The sequence below is a fragment of the Myotis yumanensis genome, unplaced genomic scaffold (assembly GCF_028538775.1).
Source record: "Myotis yumanensis isolate MYYU_CA2020_CCGP unplaced genomic scaffold, mMyoYum1.0.hap1 SCAF_12, whole genome shotgun sequence".
Classification (NCBI taxonomy): Eukaryota; Metazoa; Chordata; class Mammalia; order Chiroptera; family Vespertilionidae; genus Myotis; species Myotis yumanensis.
The window spans coordinates 49,083,867-49,104,848 of record NW_027223763.1 but is presented as its reverse complement, the minus strand read 5'-3'; the positions used below and the strand labels follow the sequence as shown (position 1 = coordinate 49,104,848).

The 20,982-nt window shown below is 40.4% G+C and overlaps 1 pseudogene; it reads left to right on the top strand.

Moving 5' to 3' along the window:
- Positions 1-8,114: 8,114 nt before the first annotated feature.
- LOC139020537 (vesicle transport through interaction with t-SNAREs homolog 1B pseudogene) lies at positions 8,115-10,770 on the top strand (annotated as a pseudogene).
- The last annotated feature ends 10,212 nt before the right edge of the window (positions 10,771-20,982 follow it).

Sequence of the window (20,982 nt, the reverse complement as noted above, 5' to 3'; positions counted from 1 at the left end):
CAGTTCCTATAGTAACACAGGGCACAGGAACATCCAGTGCAGGCCTAATATGTTATATCATTTACATATCAAGACACATCATGATATGGAAATAACAAACTTACATAAAACAAGAAACTTATCATTATCTCTAAAAGTTTATGCAGAGAATAAGAAGCCAGACTCAAAAAGAGTATATATAGCATGATCCCATTTATATGAAACTCTAGAACAAGCAAACCTAATCTATACTGATAGTGCATCATTTCTTTCAGTGACCTGGGTTTATTGACTGACAAGAAATACAAGGGAAATTTTGAAGTGTTGTAATTGTTCTATATCTTGAGTGTCATGGTGGTTCTGTCATTTGTCAAAACTCATGGAACTTAGCCCAGCTGGCATAGCTCAGTGGTTGAGCATCAACCTATGAATCAGGAGGTCACACAGTTCGATTCCCAGTGGGGCATGCAGGAGGCAGTCGATCAATGATTCCCTTTCATCATTGATGTTTCTGTCTCTCTCTCCCTCTCCTTTCCTCTCTGAAATCAATAAAAATATATTTTAAAAACACTCGTGGAGCTATATACTTAGAATATATACCTTTTGCTATATGTAAATCATTCTTCAACAAAGTTTATAGGAAAAACATGACTACATCCTATTTCTAGAGAAAAGTTTAATTTATTCAACATATCTTTGTTGAGTGCCTACTATGTCCCACCTCTCTCCTCTAAGTTTTATATCAATAGTGAACAAAACAGATAAAGATCCCTACCTTCATGGAGCTTACATTCTAGCAGGGGGGAAAGGGGCATAAACAACAATTGGGAAAAAAATAAGGAAATTATATAGGTCTAGTCACCTCATATCCCACAGAGGAAGAGGCACGCCCCTCCAGGATGAGTAAACATGGTGGGCATAGACCTAAGCCAGGGACTGGGCCTGGTACACCTATTAGCAAAGAGGAGTGCATGTTTCCTAAAGAATTTATCAAGAATCTAACAGGGCCTCCCAAATCAATAACCAAGGGCCCAGAATTCAAGAAAATGGCCCCACAAAGAATTGCTGAAGGATCAGATGGTGATAGAGCCAAAGGCAACTGAGAGAGAGAGAGAGAGAGAAAATATATATATATATAGAAAACTGGCGGGGACTGGGTGGCTCTCCTATCATGTTTAGCAGGCCACCCCCTATCATTCCTAACCTTAAAGCTGACTTTCTTGCTGCAAGAATTGTCTCTTTCCTTGAGAGGGCTCCAGAGGGTGCACGAGGACATTTGGCTGTGCCTCGGCCCCACCCAGGAGACTGGCCCAACCCCAACTCCTCATCAGCACAGACCAGGAGATTGGATCTACGTCAAAAGGCACCACCTGGAGACCCTGGAGCCACGTTGGAAGGATCCCTACACCCTACACCGTGGTGCTGAGACCCCCACCGCTCTCAAAATAGATAGACAGCATCGCGACCTGGGTCCATCACACCCACATCTGGTCAGCAGACCCATCCGCGATCCGGAAAGACTTCGTCACCAAATGGAGCGTCGATCAAGATCAACACAACCCGCTCAAGCTCAAGCTACGGCGTGCTCGACCTGCCCGATGCTGGTAACATTGAATAGACTTAGATAATGCCTGCATCTTCATGGACATGGCTCCAAAAAGACAAGGACAATTCATAGGAAGATCAGGAATAGACTTTAGTATCACATGTTTAGTATGTTTCATTGTATTGATATGTTATATTGACCTTTGATTCTTTTGCAGATTTGAATGTATGTTGGCTGTCCTGGAAGGGAACTATGTGGGGTGACCCCCAAAAGTAAAGGGTGACTAGCTGCCAAGAGGGCAGGTGCCCAACTGGGCAGGGAACGGTGCCCATCAGGTTTTGGTCTCTGTTGAGAGACAGCTAACAGTTGGCAGCCTGTGTACTGCTTGCAGGCCTTTGTGACCATGCCCATGTCAGGGGTAGTCTGAAGAAAGCCTGTTTAGAATAGAAGGTCTGAGGCATGGTTATGCATAGAAAGAAAGTTTAATGCCAACAATTAAAAGGAATTGGCAAGGAAAGTCAGAAAATCTTAGAGTAGATCAGTATGTCTTTCTTCTTATGTAATTCCTCCGAAATTTGGCAATGCTAACATGGCAATACATTTCTTTGCATAGATTCAATAAGAACGGTTCCTAATAGTGGTTTTATTAATGGAAAACTTTGACTGGAGTATCATGTTTTAAAGAGCCCTGTCTGAGCTCTAAAGACTTGAAGCCAGTAAGAATGCCACGAAGAAAGCCTGGTATCCTGCTTGGAAGCCCTGAAGATGGCTGGCGCTGGAGTGTCAGGCCGATGCCCTACCATCACTGGCGGTTGGTAAGAGTAGAAGGGGAGCAGTAAGTCTGCCTCTGCGTCCCTGCAGAACCCCCACACACTCTGTGCCGCAACAAGTAGGAGGGCTACTGAGATGGGCCTTAAAGCCTGGAGCGTAGGCTAAGGTGGAGTTGCTACAGGTGAGGGATTCACCTAACTCAGCAGATACTGCAGGCGGGCCTGATGGCAGCTGGGTGGCGTGGCTTCCTGGCCCTACAGGGCATATTAAGATTCAACCATGAGATTCCAGCAAAGGTAGTCAGTTACCATTCTTGTTGTGTTTATGCAAACATCAGGACAGTAGATGAATTAATCTTGATTTGGCTTTTTGATAGCCATGGAGGAATTTTAAGAAGAAAAATCCTATTTCAATAGAAGTTGTTAAAGCTAAAATGGTTTCTTCCCCTTCCACCAGACCATTTGTTAAGATATGCCCAGTACGGGCCTCTAGCACCGGTGGAATAGAAATGCAGTCCGTCTCATGATTGAGCCGGAAGTTCCAAGACAAAGGGGGGAATGAAAGGGCAAGGGCTAGGCCCTCCACATTGCCCCAGGGTAAAGGCTACACCCTCCATCTTGCCCCAGGGTAAGGGCTACGTCCTCCATCTTACGTTGGCCACGTGCTTGGCAAGAAGGTTCTTCCCGGAAGTCTAAGACTCTGCTAGCCACACCCAGGAACAAGACATCGACTTGTGCCTGGCCAATCGGCAGAGCACAGTCCTTTCTCCTCCCCTTACTCCAACCCCCCCTTTAAAGTCCGTCTCTAGGCGGGGTTCTCTCTCTCGGCCACTTGGTTTGCCATTGTGTCGGTGAGTCTGGTGGAGGGGAGCTCAAGCTAGCTTGAAATACAATTCTTATGCTTTTGCATCGGATTGGCTGGCTCCCTGATGTGGTTTCTTGGGAATCTTGAAATCTGGGCATAACAATTATGGACCTGAAAAGATATAGGATTGGATGACTTATATATTCTCAACAGCATGCTAGATGAAGTAGAAGACTGCTGAGGAGAAGGTAAAAGAAAACAATCAAAGCACCAAAAAAGAAAAAAAAATTAAATAAGAATTTTTAATATATCTAAATATGTATGTATATATTAAAAATATATATTTAGGTGACTAAATGTCTTGTTTTAATATATATCTATATGTATAAAAGGCTAAGTGACCGTCTGTCTGACCAACCATCCGACTGACTGACCGGCTGGTACATATGACGTGCACTGGCAATTTAAAAATAAATGTTGAAGAGACAGGAGAGAAAATGGTTGTGGAATAGATGGACATGTCCCAAGCCTTGTCCCGGAGGAGATAGAACAAGCAACTAAATCGAATAACATCCATCCCGAATTGGTGAAGTAGACATAGCTGGTGAGACAATCTACAGTCAGAAAGAGCAGAGGAAACCTGGAGAACAGTAAAATCAGGGATCTGGGCTGGAGAGAACTGCGAGACCTCCAAGCCCAGAGGGTTAGAGGGAAACCATGCGGCACCGAGGCTGCATCCCTTGGGACAGGTGTAGTGTCTGACTGTGGAAAGGAGGTCTGCAAAACTGCAGGTGGCAGGAGATTATGGGTCTGGGTCCACAGCCAAGAGACACAGCCCAGAGGGGGCAGCCTGGAAAGCTGCTGAGGCCACGCCATGCCAGGGAGAGAGGGGCTCACAGTGGCGCAGCTCTTTCCCTTCTTTTTGGTCTTTGCTTTTTGTAGGGAGTGGCTATAGGATTAAGCCTTGGACTGACCTGTGGCAGGGCCTCAAACAAGTCCCAGCCTGGATGGCAGAGCTCTCCTAGCATAATTAAGCCTGACATTGTAGCCCTCCCTAATTCCTTCCTAAGTAGATAATGGGCTGTGGGAGGTGCAGCAAGTGTTGCCAAAACAAAAACATTTGTATACATGTTAATCTACCCTTGTTTTAATGAGACTATAAAATAAAGCATTGGCTTGCAGGCTGGAAAAAAAATATATATATATATATTCAATATCTTTAGAGCAATATGGATGACATGGTACCCAAGGAATATAGAGCAAGCTATTATGAAAAAATAGATTTTTTTTTAGACAACCAAAAGAATTTTTCTTAAAATCTCCAGAAATAAAAAACCCAATTACATTAGCTACAACAAAACACCACTTCAACTGGGCTTGCAACTGAGGTTGCTAGTCGCATACGTGAGAAGACACTTATATTCTAAATATATTTGGAAAAGCTCATATGACAGCAATAAAAATAAAAGACAATATAAAGACAACTAATACAATTAAATAATAGGCACAGAATATGAGCAGATATTTCCCCAAAGAAGAAATTCAAATGACCAATAAGCACATGAAAGATGCTAGATATTAATCATCAGGTAATTGCAAATCAAAACTAAAGCAGACAGCTGATCACATCACTAGGATGGCTGTGAAGATAGACAAGTGGTGGGGAGGATGTGAGGAAGTCAGAACCCTCACACATGGCTGATGGGAATTAAAATGGGAAGACAATCTGGCGGTTCCTTAAAGTGATGAACATAGTTCCCACATAACAGCAATTCCACTCCTGGATGTCTACATACCGAAGAGAAGTGAAAACAGCTATCAACACAAAAAACTAATGAGCAGATATTAGTCACAGCAGCGTGGAAACAATTCTAAAGTAAATCAAGTGACTCAGATGCACAAAACATGGAGTATTCATGAAATGGAATATTCTTTGGAAATAATATAAATAAAGTGCCAATTTATGGTGCAAAGCCAATACATTTGCAGGACATTACCAGTCTTCACAAAGTCATAGTGTTATATCATTTACATGAAATGTACAGTAAAGCCAATCCATAGAAAGTCAACTAATAAAATGTCTGCTACATGGAAAGGACAGTACTGGAATGCAGAGTAACTGCCAGCTCATATAACTTTTCTTTTGGGGGTGATAAAATTTCCTATGAGGATAGTGATATAATTCTGTAAATATACTAAATATAATTGAATGTTATACTTTAAACAGGTGAAGTTTAAATTATATCTCAATTAAAGTGGTTTAAAAATGGGTTTTAAAAGCTAAAAATATATCCTTAAAATAATGACAATTTTATTCAAAAGCAGTAGATCTTGAGCAAATAAAACATGAAAAATGAACAAAATTACAGATGTTTCAGAGATTAAGCAGGTTAAAAAATTTTACAAAGTACGTATTGAAAAATTTTTTTTACATTAGATATAAATTGCTTTCAGGAGGGGTGGGGATTCCCCACACTTCCACCAAGCAATCCTCAGAAAACCAACTGCTTGTCCAGGAATTCAACTCAGTTCTTACATTATCCACCCAGTGATGGCACCAGGCACAGCAGGTTGATGGTTCAGTCCTCGGAGACTGCACATCCACCCCACTCCCACTTCAGAGGCCAGTCTCAATCCCAGGTTTTCACCTGTACTTCTCTCCCCCCCTCCCCAATCTTTGTTGTTGGAAGTATTACATATGTGCCCCTCTTCCCCCTTACTCCCCGGCATTGATCCCTTCTAGCCTGCCCTGCCCCCTGCCCCAGGCCTTCACCACCCTATTGTCTGTGTCCATGGGTTATGCATGTATGCATACAAGTTCTTTGGTTGATCTCTTCCCACCCACCCTCCCCTGCCTTTCCTCTGAGATTCCACAGTTTGTTTTATGCTTTTATGTCTTTGGAGCTATTTTGTTCATCAGTTTATTTTGTTTATTAGATTCCACATGTGAGTGAGATCATGTGATACTTGTCTTTCTCTGACTGGCTGACTTCACTTAGCATAATACTCTCCAGGTCTCTCCATTCTATCTCAAAGAGTAAGAGATCCTTCTTTTTTTACTTCTGCATAGTATTCCATGGTGTAAATGTACCATAGCTTTTTAAAATCCATTTGTCTACGGATGGGCACTTGGGCTATTTCCAGATTTTAGCTATTGTAAATTGTGCTGCTATGAACATAGGGGAGCATATATTCTTTCTGATTGGTGTTTTGGGTTTCTAGGATATAGTCCTAGAAGTGGGACTGCTGGGTCAAATGGCAGTTCCATATTTAATTTTTTGAGGAAACTCCACACTGTTTTTCACAATGGCTGCACCAGTTTGCATTCCCACCAGCAGTGTACTAGGGTCCCCCTTTTTCCATATCCTTGCCAGCACTTGTCATTTGTTATCACCTGTACTTCTAAGCAACTGGCTACAAAGCAGAACTTCTCAAAATGCCCTCCTTGATTTGATCAATGGCTGGAGAGGCTCACAGAACTCGGAGAAACAAGTTATATCACTAGTTTAGTGTGAAAGGTTATATAACTCAGGAACAGCACTTTGCATTTTTTATTACATGTGTTTTAAGGTCAGGGAAAGTGGAACATAGACTTGATGCTGGAAGCCAAAAGACTAAATGGAATTACCTCTGGTCTTTATGGGCTACAGTTCCCTCCTTAAAGTGTATGATAAGTCACCTCTAAGTCTCAATCTCCAGATCATATGCACAGAGTGAAATCATTCTAGAGCCAACTCCGTGATGCACTGTCATATGACATGCCAATACTGACACATATCATTCATGAACACAGAGAGAGTGACATTGATCTGTATTTTAGAAAGGGTAGGTGAGGGAAGAGTGAAAGCTGGGAGACTGTAAATGACCATTATTCTAGTCATCTCTGTGGGTAAGAATGAAAGCTTAATCTAAATGGGGCAATGAACAAGGAAATGAGGAAACAGATTTGAGAAATACTGGTAATTAGACTAGTTAGTTTTTCACGTTGCAAGGCACCTAAGGCCCACTCAGATGATTCAAGTGATAGATTGCAAAGACAGATAAAATAATAAAGAACAATAAACTAAGTAATCTCAGAAGGTTTTGTAGAGGAATTGATCATTATCAGGACATGACACAACTCATTCAGTCTGATATTATTACACCTTGCTCATACTTTTTCCTTCTTTGTGATTTCACTACTTCATGGCTTTTATTTTTACAGTTTTCTCTACAGTACTGTCTGTTTCTGTGTTATATCTCATATTCCCATATTCAAAGAGAATACGATCGGTTGAATAAATCATCAGGCAATATAGAGCACCCTCGCGAAGAAGAGAGTGCTTATGCTTCCTCCTGGGTTGCCTCTGAGTCAAATTGCCTCTGATTTATGCATTATCAGTACAACCCCAGAGGATACCCAGTCCATAGCAGTTCAGAGGAAAAGCTTGATGTGTTCAGATGTTGGGGGAAGGGGAGTTGCTGGTTGTGTCTAGCTAAGAAACTCACAGAGTAATGAATTTCTCAGTCGCTTCCTCAATTTTGCAGTCCAAGAAAACTAGTTCGAAAATATGCCAAAAGTGGGTTTATCTCTCAAGGCAAACTCCAATTTATGAACCAGAATGGCAAGTTATCCATTTACAATGAGAAATTTTAAATTATCGAGACCTAAATTAGTAAGTCCATGTGACTTATATATTCTCCCCCAATGGGACGACTTACATCTTTATTCCTTTTTAAAAAATATATTTTTTGGCCGAAACCGGTTTGGCTCAGTGGATAGAGCGTCGGCCTGCGGACTGAAAGGTCCCAGGTTCGATTCCGGTCAAGGGCATGTACCTGGGTTGCGGGCACATCCCCAGTAGAAGATGTGCAGGAGGCAGCTGGTCGATGTTTCTCTCTCATCGATGTTTCTAACTCTCTATCTCTCTCTCCCTTCCTCTCTGTAAAAAAATCAATAAAATATATTAAAAAAAAAATATATATATATTTTTGGCGGCCCCGGAAGCGCCTCTTCCTGGGCACGGCCTGCGCTATGGCCACCTCTGCCGCCTCCTCGGAGCATTTGGAGAAGCTGCAGGAGATGTTCCTCGGCCTCCATGAAGACCTTGGGGTGTGCCCGAGCGGCTCCTGGGGGCCAGGGACACAGAAGAGAAGAAGAAATTGATCAGAGATTTTGATGAAAAGCAACAAGAAGCAAATGAAACGCTGGCAGAGATGGAAAAGGAACTACGTTATGCAGCCCTGTCTTTTCGTAACCCTATGATGTCTAAGCTTCGAAACTACCAGGAAGACCTTGCCATACTCCCTCAGGAAGTGGGAAGCACGCCTTTGACAGCCACACCCGGGGGCCGAGGAGACATGAAATATGGCATACACACTGTAAAGAATGAGCATGTGAATCAGCTACAGCCTCAGAGGGTATTACTTTTGCAAGGCACTGACATCCGGCCCCGGGCCACCCACAGTGTTGAGCGCTCTCATCGGATTGCCACAGAAACTGACCAGATTGGCTCGGAAATTATAGAAGAGCTCGGGGGAGGGAGCAACGTGACCAGTTGGAAGGTACCAAAAATAGACTGGTAAACACAAATGTAAACTTGAGCAGAAGTCGGAAGATTCTCCGGAAAAGTGAAAACCAACAAGTGCTACTTTCCATTGTCATCTTACTGGAGTTAGCCATCCTGGGAGGCCTGGTTTATTACAGATTCTTTCGCAAGCATTGAACTTCCTGCACCGAAGGTTTTGTGGACCAGAATTTTGACCCTGAGAATGAAGTGTTACAGATGTGGAATAAGTGTACTACTGCTGTGAGCTAACGGATCAAGGATGCACTGTGTAGCCAGACTGTGGGAAGAGGGAGGGAAGATGGAAAACCAGTTAATGTGAAGAAACAGCAACAAGACCAGTGTGATATACCAAGGTAATAAATGCTGTTTATGACTTCTTTAAATTTTATACATATATATATATATATATATATATATATATTTGATTTCAGAGAGAAGGAGAGAGAGAGATATCAATGATGAGAGACAATCATTGATGGGCTGCCTCCTGCACACCCCACACTGGGGATTGAGCCCGCTACCCAGGCATGTGGCCTGACCAGCAATCAAGCCCTGATCTCCTGGTTTATAGGTTGATGCTCAACCACTGAGTCACACCGGCCAGCCATATCTTCATTCCTTGAAGGAAGAAAAGGGAAAGGCAAAGGGCACAATGTGGGTGTCAGCTGAGACTACCGATACGCCTACCTTTTAAAGAGCTTATAGCTTCAACTAGTACTGTGGCACATGCCCAATATATCTGTAATTTGGGCTGAGAAATATGAGTTTGGGTTGGACCCACTGCCACTTACAAATAAACAAGAATTCTCCTTAGATAAAAGGAATAATGAATATCAGGCAGATAGGTAACCATCAATCTCTTCACCAAAAAATACCCCAGAGAAGTAGGAGATATGGGACCCAGGAATCATGCAATCTATCAAGGAGAAAATTGAAGATTTTACATATTGACGTCAGTGAAGAAAAGTCTAATGATAAAATTAATGTGGAATGAGAAACGATTCCAGAAACAAATGAAACTGATTATTTAATCTGTTTGTCAATGCTGAAAACAGATATGCAGCTGTGTGAAAATTTGGAATTAATTAGTGAAAGGTACTGAACATTAAGCAAATAAAAATGAAGGTAATTTTTACTAAAGGAATATAGCGGTTCTACAAGCCATAAAATGTTGTAGGGACATCTGGAGATACAGCAGTAGCAGTGACATAATTTTGGATTCCCACCTTAAAACAGAGAAACTAAATAGTAAACTAAAAACTGTTAGCATTTACAACAAACTAGGTGATAAATTATTCCCACAAGCCCTAAAATTCAAGTAGCTATAAAGCTCCTAAAAGAAAACCTAGGAGAAAATCTGCAATCTTTTTACAAAGATTTCTTATAGAACATTTCTTATATAACACAAAAACAGAACTATAAAAGAAAAAAATGATTCACTTGACTTCATCAACATTAAAATATTTAACTCTTCAAGACACACCATTAAGAAAAGGCAATCTATAGAATGGGAGAGTATATGTACAATACATATTTGATTAAGGACTTGAGCCCAGAATATGTCTGTCTTATTTACCAGTACTGCCTTATCTTCAATATCTATTATTATTCCCTACTCTTTCACCAGAAGTTGTTGGAGATAATATTAGAAATGTATAACAAGTAAGAATGGAATACTATGCAGTTGTAAAAAGGAAGGATCTCTTACGCTTGAGATAGCATGGAGGGACCTGGAGAGTATTATGCTAAACCAAATTGATAGGGGAGACTCATAATCTAATAGAGCACCTGAGTTAATCTAAAAGATAATCGTATTAGTTTGAAATTCTGAAATACATATACATGTGGGAACAGAGGGTTAAGTTTTTTTCTTTTCTAAGTGTCGTTTCTCAGGCCAGCGCACCTGTGTACTCCCTTTGATCCTAAACAACGTGACGGAGGAGGTGATTCAACTGCGGACAATGTATACTGTACCCAACACACAGCAGAACTGTTAAGCAAGACCAGGCCGCCTCACCAGGAGCTAAGGTGTCATCTCATTGCCTGACAACCAAGAACAATGGCTGCGTGCAATTGCATTCTGTTCCCAACCTTACCCCAGCCCATTTTTCCTATATAATCCTGTCCCCTGCACCTTATGGGCAAAACAAGTTTTGGATGCTTGTAAGCTCCCTGTCTCCTTGGTTGGCTGGCCTTCTCAATAAATGTCTTATATGATTCAACCCTGCCTTAGTTATTGGACATTGTGACAGGCAGCCTGAGCCCACCCGGGGGTTTCCTGGTAACAAAATCAGCCAGTCAGAGAAAGACAGGTATCACATGATCTCACTCATATGTAGAATCTAATGAACAAAATAAACTGATGAACAAAATAGGTCCAGCCCAGCACAGTGGTTGAGCGTCAACCTATGAACCAGGAGGTCAGGGTTCGATTCCGGTCAGGGCACATGCCCTGGTTGTGGGCTCGATCCCCAGTGTGGGGTGTGCAGGAGGCAGCCAATCAATGATTCTCTCTCATCATTGATGTTTCTATCTCTCCCTTCATCTCTGAAGCCAATAAAAATATATTATTTAAAAAAAGGTCCAGAGACATAGTAGCATGGAACAGACTGATGAATCTCAGAGGGAAGGGAGTAGGGGGGATGGGAAGAGACTAACTAAAGAACTTATATGCATATATATGTAGCCCATGGAAACAGACAATAGTGTGGTGAAGGCCTGGGGGTGGGGGCAGGGTGGAGGGGATCAATGGGGGAAAAAGAGGGACATCTGTAATACTTTCAACAATAAAGATAAGTTTAAAAAACAAACAAACAAACAAGTAATGGCATGGGCACTGACTAGTTCAAATGGATGCCGATCATAGGAAATCTGTGTGGCTGTATCAGCATCTAAGTCCTGGCAGTAACCATGAAATGAACAGGGTGGTGTACTGTAGTTGCAGGAGGCAATAGCTATCATGCTATATAGTCAAGCATATAGGTTCAAATTCCAACCCTACTCTTTATAAATTATGGAGCCTCAAGAAGCTTTCCCTAGGCCTCAATGTCCCCATCTATAAGATAATAATAATAAAGTCCCACCTACAGAGTGTTTACTAAGAACATTAAAGAAGATAATTCATGTGAAGCATTTGACATAATGCCTGACACATTGCAATAAGTCTGAGCTATTTTTATCTTATTTAGCAGCTATTCTTTTTATCTTCATTTTCTTTTTTTTTTTTGCAAAATTCTTATAAAAATTATCAAGAATTTCATAAATGTTCAGTTCCTGATAAACAAAGATCTATTTTAATTGGCCTGGAGTACAGCAAACTAAATTTAATGAAGACTATGTTGGCCAGCTTTAGATATAATTAGCTCTCTTCCTAAGGTATTTGTTTTTTATTTTAATAATAATAATAAAAAAAAAAGGCTCTGGAAACTAAGTAGATTTGTAGCCCAGCTCTTCCCCTTCCTACCTGGAAAAACTTGGGCCAATTGCTCTCCATCTTTGTGCCTCATTTCTCTCATCTGTCAATGAATATAATCTAAATCACTTACTTTGTAGATTCAATTATATACTTTAAAACATTCATTGATTTTTAATTTTTTTTTTCAGAGAGAGAAAAAGGGAGAGGGATAGAAACATTGATGAGAGAGAAACATCATCGATCGCCTGCCTCCTGCATGCCCCCTACTGGGCATGGAGCCCTCAACCCGGGCTGTGCTCTGACCAGGAATTGAACCAGTGACCCTTGGTTCCTGGGTCCACACCAACTGGGCTACTTTTGAACATCTAAAACAGTGCCTGGCAGAAGGGGGAATCATTCAGGAAATATTAGCTTTCATTGTTTTATTTTATGCTATTTCAACTCCTTTGTGAAGTAGAGATAGTATTAATTATAAACTTAACAAATAGGCTACTCAAGTTTTCACTACTTTTTCCATTACACTGTTCTGATTTTCTTTAAAAGGCGTAGATTCTGTAAAGAAATTGTTCATATTTATTTATAGTTGTACAAATAAGAATTCAAAGGGATTCATACTGTACTCTGATGTGTAGAAAACACATAATTTCTTTTTTGGTGTATAATTTATCTTCATATGCTCCAGTGATAGGTTGAAGAGCAAGGGAAGTAGCCAGATGTTTGTATGACTGCCAGAAGCTAATTCCAGCAGGTCATAAATGCAAGAAGTTCATCAAAAGGTTGGTGGACCTTGAGCCTTCAGCAAGGGCTGGAGAATACATATTATTGCCTGTTGGAAATGGCTAAGGGCATTTCCCCAAACCTGAAAAGGATGTATAAAGGATTGCTTGCTGCCAGACAGCTGAGGGCATTTTAAATCTACATGTTAATGCCTCCTACTGGCCAAACACCTGAACAGCCATAGGCAGTTCCCCCAATCTGACTATGGATTCTATATACTAAACCTTGCCTTTGATATGTATATCTACTTTGCCTTAGGACAGTTTGTGTTAATAAAAAGCAAGGGGTCCTGAGACAAGGAGGACTTGGTTTTCTAGCTAAGTCTCCTCTGACTCTCCAAAATGCCTTCCAAAATTATGTTTCACCTCTAGACTCTTTAATAATTTACCGCAGCCCCTTCTCCAGATTCCTGAACCCTTCTAGATGCTGAGAAACACACACCAGCATTATATGACAGCAGAGGTGAGATAAATTTCTCAAACTCCTGTGGTGACTTCTGGATCACTGCTCGTCTCTGCCACCGAATGGCTGTTCAGGAATGCTCCCTGGTGAGTCCTGAAGGATCACTGTGCTAGTTCTGTGCATTCTCCTGCTGCTGCACATGGTGGTATCTCTCACCTTGATCAGAACCGGGTGAGGCTCCCTAGATGGTTCACCCAACTGATGCTGAAGATTTCTTGAAAAGCCTGCCTTTCCCCTGTTCAGCGCTGACCTGTGGTGCTTGCCTAAGCTTATGCCTTTTCCTACAACAGACTCTGTAGCAGACCCATCTTCTGCGTGCCCTTTCAGGGGTATGCAGGAAGTTTCCATGCATGCCACTGGAAACCAAAGGCAGTTCAGAAAAGCTAAACTCAGACCCAGCCCTGTGCAGTCCATCTGTGCCACAGAGGTCTTTGCTGTGGCTGTCTGCAGGTTGGTGTAAGAGCTCCCTATGGAGCCCCGAATGTGGAATGAAACAAAGCTTTCTGCCAGAGATGGTGTCACCCAGTCCAAAGCTCAGAGAGGGGAAACTAGGCCATTTGATCCTCACCCCATATCTCACCTCAACCTATCTCCCTTCTTTTCCCTCACAATTCCCTAGGGCCATACGATGTTTATTGTATGTATCAACATGACTGGGCTAAAGGATGCCAAGGTAGCTGGTAAAACATTGTTTCTAAGTGTGTGAATAGAAATGTTTTTGGAATGGATTAGCATTTCAATTGGTAAACTGTAAAGAAAATCGCCCTCACTGGATGTGGGAAGGCATCATCCAATCCATTACTAGCCTGAACCGGACAAAAAGAGGGAGGAAAGGGCAAATTTACCCTTTTTGGTTGGACTGTGACATCCATTTTCTTTTGCCCTCGAACATCAGACATTGGTGCTCCTAGTACTTGGGCCTTTGGGCTGGAGCTTACACCATCAGCTTGGACTTGAACTGAATTACACCCCTGAATTTTCTGGTCTCTCCTTGTGGGACTTTTCAGCCTCTCTAATTGTGTGAACCAATTCCTATAATAAATCTCCTTTTATACATATCTATACAAAACCTATTTATTTTGTTTCTCTAAAAAACCCTGACTAAAACAGGCCAGAAGGGACAACATTCAAACTTTTCACCTTCTCTAAGTCATATCCTTCTTCCAGATTCCAATCTCATGACTGATCCTTAATGGTCCATATGATGTAGGAGGGAAAAAGCAGTTTACCAACGAGACTATTTAAATCAGAGGTAATCCAAAATGTTACCCACCCCCCGCCCTCCCCCCACCCACAAACATGTGAACTGAATGTATTAATCATTGGGTATCAATTCCTTTTGGTTTAAATAAAAATGCAGTGTATTACTGTTAATTGTTTCTTTTATTCAAGAGGATGGAGTGCTACTCTTGTTTTGACAGAAAATATGTTCTGACTCCACCTTATTCTTGTAAAACTAAAAATAGAAATGTCTTCTGTTATTTTTTCTTATGAAAAAATGTAAAAAATGAGGAAATTTCTGAGTGCTAAGAAATGTTCCCTCCCCCCTGTGGTTAGAGCAGAAATGGAAGTATTTATGCGTAAAAAAGGGATTTTCATTTAACCTTTAAAAAATACTAAATCCCATAGATATATATTTGTAACAACCAGGGAAGATTTTCTTTTATAAGTGGAGATAAAACAGACTTCTCAAAACAATTATCTTCAAGTGGATTATCCTATATAATAAAACTATAATATGCAAATCAACTGAAGGGTGGACCGACCAGTCGGTGGGGGGGTGGGGGCAGGGCAGGTGAGCAGGTGGCGCCAGGCCAGCCAAGGAGTATGCCAGCGGGCAGAGGAAGAAAACTTCGATGCGGGGGAAGGGCATTCCTTAATCAGTCCCCCATGTCCCCCCTCCCACCCGTCACCTCCTGCAGAGGGAGGCCAGACTGTGGCTTCGGCCTGCTCCCTAAGCCATTGGACATCCCCTGCGGGCTCCCGGACTGTGAGAGGGCACAGGCGGGGCTGAGGGATCCCCCTGAGTGCACAAATTTTCATGCACCGGGCCTTTAGTAGATAATAAAATAAATAAATCTTATTTGAAAGATCTAAAAAGCTAATTGAGAAGAGGACAAACTTTCTTTCAGCCCCTTCGGCTAAAAATGCTGAAGGAAAGTAAATCTCTTGTTTCCTAACTTAGTTCTTTGCTCACCCTTTCACCAATCCCTTAAATCCAAATAAAAGGTCAGAAGAGTCAAAGTCGCATAAAAATATATTTTTAGATCTGATAGAAAAGTGTTGTAAAATCTTTTCCTCACCAAAACAGTTTAATCTAAATGAGGATTGAGTAATACAAAGTCAGCATCACACGTCCTTCCAGTTTATTCATTTCCTGTGCCTTACAACATCTTCCACATCAGCACGCATCCCTCTCTTATGCTAATTCTGTGGCTTGATGTGTAGTCTCACAAATAAGACTCTGATAACCAAATATTCACTTATGTAGCCTGTCAGCATTTTATTATTTTATGTATGTGATAATTTTCTTTTTTTTACAAAAAATTTCAAACATATACAAAAATAAAAAGATCACTTTGCTTTAACAATTATCACATAGTCATCTTATTTCTTCTATGCCACCACCCACTTCTCACCACCACTTTCCTCCTCAGATTCTTTTGAAGCAATTGGTTTCAAATGTAAGTTTCCCTCACCAAGTATAGTTTTCCTATGAAAACTTTTTTAAAAATATTTTTTATTTCTTGATTTAAAGGAGAGAAAAGAAGGGAGGAAAAGGGAGGGGTAAGGGAAAGAAAGAGAAAGAGAGAGAGAGAGAGAGAGAGAGAGAGAGACCTATTTGTTGTTCCACTTACTTATATATTCGTTGGTTGTTTCTAGTATGTGCCCTGACCAGAAATCAAATCCACAACCTTGACATATCCTGACAACACTAACCAACTGAGACACCCCACCAGGGCTTCTGTGAAATCTTTTGTAAGTCAAAATGGTGTAAAGCAAAGAAACTTATTAATTTATATGGAAATATTTTTTAGCATTCCCCAAAATATAACCTACCAAATCACATCAAATAACACATAAAACCTAAAATAATACTAACATACAGTTAAAGCAGGACTGCACAAAACAAATTGAGATACAGCACAGATGCTCACAGACACGGCTCGAAGCTATAGTGGCATCGTGATGGGAAGGAACTTGGAAGGCCACTCTTACTGCTGCCTCTATAATGGCTAATTGCAAATCAAATGCTGAACGCTATTTTCGCCTTTTTTTTTTGGGTAAAATCAAAAATCCTTTTCAGATTTATTTCAGTTAGTGAAAACCAGTAGTAATGTAGGTCTTTCATAAAAGCGAAGTGATGTAACTTGAACTTGCAAAAAGCTAAGCATACCTGTATATGTTGTTTTTGCTAACATGACTCGCTCTGTTTCTTCCTTGGGGTCTTCGTGCAATATCCATCATATGATTTCCGGTTTCTGTTCAGGAGTCGGATTTCTGCTTTTGAACTTGCTGTATGCATCTGATAAATGATTGAATCTAGCTGGAATTCAGTGCATATAAAGAATGATGTCTACATACATAAATCCAGAATGGAGCTAACTTGGAAAATAAAACCGTGAAAACATGGGCAAGAAAAATGATACCACAGTGAGAGCTCTGTATGTTGAAGAAAATATGTAATATTGTGTAGAAGAAATGTTAGGGAATTGGTTGGCTAACAGGTCCTCAAAGGCTTGCATTTTTGTGTTAGATACTACTTTAAAATAGTAAAAACCCATTACAATACACATTTTATGTACTAGATAATGATGGATTTGCATTTTACCTGTTAGAAATGAAAACTTTCTCTTAAAATTAAGATTACTGTAACTCTTTGCAGCCACATCACCCCTTTGCTCCTCAAACTTCTCTAAGGCAATTTGTACTCTTGTTCAAAGAGCTTGACTTACTCGTCCTTACTCTTAAAGCAATAGCACCACCCTGTGGAAACATGGGAATGTTTACTCACACTAGAACTTTCTAGAACTGTTCTTAACATGCCAAGTAACTCTTTAGCAGTCTGGTGAAGTTTTGGATGTCTTCTCAGATTAATGTTTTTAAATGAAGAAAATACAATACAAAGAATTAAAAAGAAACCAATTACATAAAAACATGTTGTAGCCAGGTGTTCATGGACTCCAGTTAAGAAGCTATAATAAGAGACTAGGAACATAAAATTATGGTTCCTTTAAAAGCAACTCCTCTCTATTATCCTTCTAATTAAGGATCTTTATTATAATTGAGTTTGCAGATATTCCTTCAGAAATTACATAATGGGTTTGGTTTAATGTCTATTAATATTTATCTACATGATATATATTTTAAGAAGGTATTGGAGACTGAAGGGGAGTTTTTACGGAATAAAAACAGCCTGAACAGTGAAAAAATGTTGGGTTTTTGTATCCAGGTCCTTTAAATACTTGAAATTTGGATACTCTTGGCAAGAAGAAAGAATGGATTTCACAGTACTCCTGAAAGGGTCATCTTGACCATAAGTGCTTACTCTGTGAGCTTTTACAGGGCCTACAGTGGGCCAAGGTGGACAATTAATGCTATTACACAGCTCTGATGGGTAAATTCAGTTACAGAATGCCCAGAGTTAAGTTCCCTCAGAGGGCCAAAGAAGTGGCTCCAGCCCAACTGGCATGGCTCAGTGGTTGAGTGTGGACAAATGAACTAGGAGGGCTCTGGTTCGATTCCCAGTCAGGACACATGCCCGGGTTGCAGGCTCAATCCCCAGTGTGGGGGGTGCAGGAGGCAGCCGATCAGTGATTCTCTCTCATCATTGGTATTTCTATCTCTCTCGCCCTCTCCCTTTCTCTCTTAAATAAATAAAAATATATTTAAAATCATTAAAAAGAAGAAGTAGCTCCAGGTATCACTGCAGGACACCTTGAGGACCCTGTTGCTAGTTAGGTGAGCAGTGGCTATTGGACTGCAGCTCTCTGAAATGGGGGATCGAGGGAGAGGCTGGGGTTGTGGGAAGAACGACAATTAGCACTGCAGATTTTAGCAATAATAAAGACTTACCAAATATTTCAGGTTCTCTTGGGCATATATGGCAGGGTTGCACTTTCCAGCTCCTTGTAGTGAATGGAGTCGTATGATAGGTGCAGGCCAATGATTTGTCAGTGGGAGTGACATGTTTCTCTTCTGGTTTAATTGTCAATATAAGACTGCCCAGAATTTTCTTTCCCACTGACATCGAGAAGGATAATATTCAAGATGGTAGCTACTCTGTCAGCCTGTATTCACAAAGATATATGCACCCCTATGCCTATTGCGGCATTATTCCTGGTGGCCAAGACATGGAAACAACCAAAGGGCATTTCTATAGATGATTGGATAAAGAAGTGGTACATATATACAATGGAATACTACTCAGCTATAAGAAAAGAAAGATGAAATACTGCCATGTGCGACAATGTGGATGGATCTTGAGAATATTATGCTAAGTGAAATAAATCAGTCAGAAAAAGCTAAGAACCATATGATTTCACTCATATGTGGGATATAAAACTGAAACGCATAGACAACAGAATGGTGGTTACCAGAGGAAAGGGGGTGGGGGAGTAGTAAAGGGTAAAGGGGAGCAAATATATGGTGATGGAAGATGATTTGACTTTGGGTGATGGGCACACAATACAATATACAGATTTTGTATCATAGAAATGTACACTTGAGACCTCCATAATCTTATTAACCAATGTCACCCTAATAAATTTTTAAAACATATTTTTATTTATTTCAGGGAGAGGAAAGGAGATGGAGACGCAAAGAAACATCAATGATGATGAGAATCATTGGTCAACTGCCTCCCACAAGCCCCCTACTGGGGATCAAGCCTAAAACCTGGGCACATGCTCTGACCTGGAATCAAACCATGACCTCCTGGTTCATAGGTTGATGCTCAACCATTGAGCCACACCAGCAGGGGTCACCCCAATAAATTTAATTTAAAAAAGAGAATGTACTGAAAGGATTATTTACATAGATGCAGCCAAGATTTAAAAAACATAGCAAAGCATGTAGGCTAGAAACCAGCACATACTGATACTCATGGTCTCTCACATTTCTGCACATCTCATTGTTGTTACTTCTTCCTGGTGGTACAATTTCCTCAACTTACCTAGAAAGTCAGGTGCAGATAAAAATGTTTTAGCACTGTCCAAGATGATCTCACCCAATATATTACCTTGTTCAACAGGTCTTATTTATATTTTGTCTATTACCTAAGAAACTGTTTAAAATATTATTGGTAGTTAATCAGATATATTGAATTTTGTAATCCTAATATTAGTATTAATAATAGTAGTAATAATACAAGTGACACTTTTTAAAGTGTTTTATCTTTATAAGATAGTTTAATATGTCTACTTTGTCTATTTTCTTAAAATCACAGCTACTATAATTTATCATTTGGTGAATGCATGAACAAATTGTGGAGTATGCATATGATGGAATACTACTACATTCATATGATGGAATGAAAAAGAACAAACAACAGAATGGGTGAATGTCAGAAGCATTGTGCTAAGCAAAAGCAGCCAGACACAAAGAGCACATGCTGAATAAGTCCATTTACATGAAATTCTAGAAGAGATAAAGCTATAGCAACAAAAACCAGATCAGTGGTTGCTAGAAGCCAAGAGTGGGGAAACAAGATTGTCTACTGAGGGACACAATGGAACTTTTAGGACTAATGCACGTGTTCTATATATGATTGTGGTCATGGTTGCTTGGCTGTCAAAACTAGACACTTATAACTGGTGAATTTTATTTCATGTAAATTATACCACAATAAATCTGACTTAAAAAGACTTCTTAGGAGCTATGAATGCATCACTTCTGGCCTGATAGATGAGAAAATAAACCACTTTATACTTCAAGAGATTTAATTTAAGGGATTGGTTAGACAGGTGTGAAAGACCTGAAAGAATAAATAAATAGCACTGAGATAACCAAAATATATAACTGGAGGAACTATTACCGCCCCTAAAGCTGAGGGAACAAAATGGAACTGGTATCTGTAAGCTCAGAGAAAGGACCTCTCAGAACTGTGGGTGAAGAAACCTCTGAGGAAGGAGTGCCCCTGGTTACTGCTGGTGTTTCTGCAAAGATGGAAGAAAATGGGTTTTTTGAGGGTTGTAAAAGAGAGGAAACTGCTGCCACCAGGAGGAAGGGCTGCTGCTGGGGCAATCTAGACAAGAAAAGGAAAAACAGGAGGGATTCATTCCTTTTCTGTCCCTTTTCTATCCTCCAATCTCTAGTGTCTCCTGCTGGTGGAAACTACCAGGCACCCAGCTGTGAAAAGAGAAATTTTGTTTACAGAGTCTAATCTCAGCATCAGAGAACAAATTACAGGAGGTATGGATATGGAGCTGAAAGACGACAGGTAAATGACACCTCTCGTTTATCCTACTTTTAATAATATTAAGATTAATCTGTAATTTCTGGTAGTTTCAGCCTAATCCCTCTATTATTAAATTCCCAACCAATGTTTCATTGAATGATTTTTAATATCCATTGCTTAGTGTTACATAGATAAATTCTTTCATTTGGGGTTATGACACAGCAATTTTCTGATTTTAGCATTCTTTGTGAATCTATTAGGTGGAATTCTATAAAGAAGA